Genomic DNA, 3,356 nt, shown 5'->3' with positions numbered 1-3,356 from the left:
GCTGAGCATGTCCCTCGTCGTGATGTGCGGGTCGTTGTCCGGGAAGCCGAAGCCTGCCTCGAGACACCACTGCCGAAGCCGCCAGTTGGTCTCTTGGATGCAGTTCTCATGCCGTCTTCCGCGTCCATTCACTGGTAGGATGGAAGAGAATACCACCTGTGCACCGAACTCCCTCAGCACGCCGCCCAGAGCACTGTAGTCTGCCATCAGGTGATCAGGGGTTCTCCTGGCCGCATCATTAGTACCCACATGGACTAGGACCATGGAGTAGTAATCGGTGGGCTTGATCCTGGCCTGGTTTACCTCCGTCACATCCCGAATCTTTGCTCCAGGGAGGCAGCATACCTCTCATGCTGAGGGGTCCTGGCGACAGATGGGCCCTTCCATACCTCTCAGGATGGAGTCGCCTATGACGAGCACTCTTCACCTCCTCCTCTGGGTCCTCTTGGGTCTCTTGATCTGTTTGGAGTGTGAAGAATGTGGTGTTTCTTCCTGCCCAAGGGTTTCCTCCTCTCCTTCCATCTCCTGCAGGGTCACCAGGGCCTCGTACCTGTTCTCCAGTCGAACTGGAGAAGCTGGTACCAATTCTCTGCGAGCTGCTCTGGTCCTGGCTGTGACCGTCTGCCACTCTGCTGTGGAGGGCATTCCCCAGGCTGCTTCTTCCTTCGGTGCCTGGTCCTGCAGGGAAAGGAAATATCTGTCAATTTCATCCTCCACCTCCCTGATCCCCCTCAGCCTGCTAACCTCCTCCCGGAGCTCCCTCACCTGCGCCTCCAGAGCCCTAAGACAGGCACCTGCCGGACAGGTGTGGGGGCCCCCAATCTCTGTCCCCCCCGGCCCTGCTGGGGATCCCCCACAGGCCAGGAGGTAGGGGGACATCAGCTCCCCCATGGGCTCAGTCTGGGTGGAGACCTCAGACCAGCCCCAGTTAGCCATGTCCCCCTGGGCAGAGGCCCTAGCAGCACTCCTCGTAGACACCATTCTGACCTGCTGTTTGTAGACCTGTGTGGTGTCTACTCCCTACCCCTACAGGAGTCTCACTCCTGGCCCTCCCGGCCCACCTGCCGGCACGAACGCCTGCGCAAATGCCGGCGCGCTCTCACAGAGCGTGCCTGTTTACGTGCTCTGTTCGCGCTGCACGGCTTGGGAGCGCGGCTCCCTACCAGCTCAGCTATATGGGACCCGGGGGGCTTCCCCTCCGGATCCGGCTCAGCTGCGCCGGGTCCCTCTGCCCCACTTACCTTCGGGGGATCAGCTGTTGCTGCCCCCGCTGCCGATTCCTCTGCTGCTGCTGCTGCTGCTGCCGCCGCCACCGCCTCTGGTCAGTCAGTTGGTTAAGGGGGAACACATGCGTGCGGGACACACATGTGCCTGGCTCCTCTCTTTCCCTCTGCTGGTTCCCGAGTTCTGGGAACTACGTCACCCCATGGCTTTAAAGCCCGCGGTTTGAATTACCCGCCCCTGCTCCAACGGCCAATCAGGCGCCCCGGTCTACCTGGAAGTGCCTGTCGGCAGTTCCGCCTCCTACGCTCCCCTGCTGGGGGGATCCGCTGCCGCTGGAGCCTGCTCCCCAAAGATTAGCCCCGGGGGTGCTCCCTGGCCTGGGGGGACAGTCCCCTCCCTAGCCCTCCCTGTTTGCACGCTCTGTTCACGCTGCGCGGCTCGGGAGTGCGGCTCCTTACCGGCTCAGCTATATGGGACCCGGGGGGCTTCCCCTCCGGATCCAGCTCAGCTGCGCCGTGTCCCTCCGCCCCACTTACCTTTGGGGGATCAGCTGTTGCTGCCCCCGCTGCCGATTCCTCTGCTGCTGCTGCTGCTGCCGCCGCCGCCGCCTCTGGTCAGTCAGTTGGTTAAGGGGGCACACGTACATGCGGGACACACGTGTGCCTGGCTCCTCTCTTTCCTGCTGCTGGATCTGCCTCCACAGGCCCCGTGTTCCTTTGGACCAGGCAGGCTCTGTGGATGCAGGACCTCCCAGCACAACACACAGTCCCTGTAAGTGATGTTGGCCCCTGGGTGACAACCTGAGCAGCCTAGAGCTGCAGAAAGGCACATGACCCCGGGCCACACAAAGCTAAGCAGGGCTACACCGGTGACAAGCGGCACAGGTGGCACCTGCTCAGAGGTGGCTGAGGCCATGATGTGCTGCGGGGGCCTCTAGCAGCAGCAGGCCCTAAGCACCGACAGCCACTTCTGCTGTGTGTGTGGTGGGGGGGGTACTGTGAACCCTGCAGGGGAGCTATGCCCCCCAACCAATCCCTCCACATATGGATTTCCAGGTATCAAATTTTGAGCCCGCACTGCAAATATGCAGCACAGGGAACATTTTTTCATTTGTAGTGTGTCTCTTGCAGCATCTCAAACTGGTTTGGAACACTGTAAGAGGCACATTATGCTCATCTGGATGCACCCCATGAGTTCTCAAGAAAGATAGGCAATGGCTTTGAAACTACCTCCGTACCCCAGGCTACATCCCATCCACCCTGCCAATTTAAAAGCATATAGCTTCTCTAAGTAATGTCTAGTAATCTCTAACCTGTTCTGTTATTACCCTAGGCTGTTTGACTCACCTTGTCTTTGCTGCCAATTGTGCTCGTCATCCACTAGCTGCCTCTATTTGTCAACTAAAGTAAAAAAGAAAAATTAAATACTTCAGCTTTTTCTGCATCAGCCATAAGTAGTTTGCCTTCTAAATTCCATAAGGGACCTATGGTTTTTTTGGCCCTCTTACTCTTGACATACTTGTAGGATCCCTTTTTATTGGCTCTTATGTTCCTGGACAGTTGCATTTAAAATCATGACTTGGCCCTCCTGATTTTTTTCCTTGCACACTAATGTGATACACATACTCTTCCCTAGTACTATGACCAAGTTTCCATTTTTTTAGGATTCTTTTTGCGTTTCAAATCACTGAAGAGATTACTGTCTAGACAGGCTGGTCCTGTTTCACTTCCCATTCTTCTGTCACATCAGGGAAGCTTGCTCCTATACCTTTAATACAGCCTTCTTTGAGTACAACCAGCACTCTTGGACTCCTTTCCCCCTCAGACCTGCCTTCTAAGGGATCCTGTCCACTTGTTCCCTGCCTTTCTGAAGTTCAGTGTCTTTATTCTAATCTTTATTCTTTATGATCTCCTTCCTTCCCCCCCTTTGGATCTGGAGCTCTATCATTTCATGGTCACTGTTACCCAAAAGTTACTTTCTACCCTTGTATTCTCAACCAATTCTTACCTGTTTGTGAGCAAGAGGTGAAGAAGAGCTATTTGGTAGTCTTTACCAGGTGTATAATAAAGTTATCCCTAACACTTCAGGATTTTGGTGCATTGATTTCTTGCTGCTGTGTTTCCCTCCCAGCA

At 55.6% G+C, this 3,356-nt stretch overlaps 1 long non-coding RNA gene across 1 annotated transcript; it reads right to left on the bottom strand.

Moving 5' to 3' along the window:
• Positions 1–250: 250 nt before the first annotated feature.
• On the bottom strand, positions 251–2,624 carry LOC132250817 (uncharacterized). The gene is made up of 3 exons (XR_009462451.1): positions 2,571–2,624; positions 551–1,971; positions 251–459 (listed from the first exon to the last, which is right to left on the bottom strand). It is a non-coding gene; the product is annotated as an uncharacterized LOC132250817 (long non-coding RNA).
• Positions 2,625–3,356: the final 732 nt, after the last annotated feature.

The sequence above is a fragment of the Alligator mississippiensis genome, chromosome 5, assembly GCF_030867095.1.
Source record: "Alligator mississippiensis isolate rAllMis1 chromosome 5, rAllMis1, whole genome shotgun sequence".
Taxonomy (NCBI): domain Eukaryota; kingdom Metazoa; phylum Chordata; order Crocodylia; family Alligatoridae; genus Alligator; species Alligator mississippiensis.
Note: the sequence above shows the minus strand (reverse complement) of the source record. Positions and strands in the feature narration are given on the sequence as shown.